Source organism: Cynoglossus semilaevis, chromosome 19, assembly GCF_000523025.1.
Source record: "Cynoglossus semilaevis isolate Cse_v1.0 chromosome 19, Cse_v1.0, whole genome shotgun sequence".
Taxonomy (NCBI): domain Eukaryota; kingdom Metazoa; phylum Chordata; class Actinopteri; order Pleuronectiformes; family Cynoglossidae; genus Cynoglossus; species Cynoglossus semilaevis.
Window position 1 is genome coordinate 3339679 of NC_024325.1, and position 226 is coordinate 3339904.

Sequence of the window (226 nt, forward strand, 5' to 3'; positions counted from 1 at the left end):
CTTCCTCTGTTTTTACTGCTGCATCGCTCTCCTCTGCTTTTTTACAGTAAAGTGACGGCTTTAAAGTGTCGACATCAGCATCCGTCAGGTTTGAATGTTTAGCCCTACAAACACTTCACTCTCAAAGTTTGATTGTTGATTCTAAAAATCTACAGTGGTGGAGCACAAAGGTGGTGGGAGTAGCAGGGTGTTATCTTGACTTTTATTTAAAATTTGTTCAAAATAG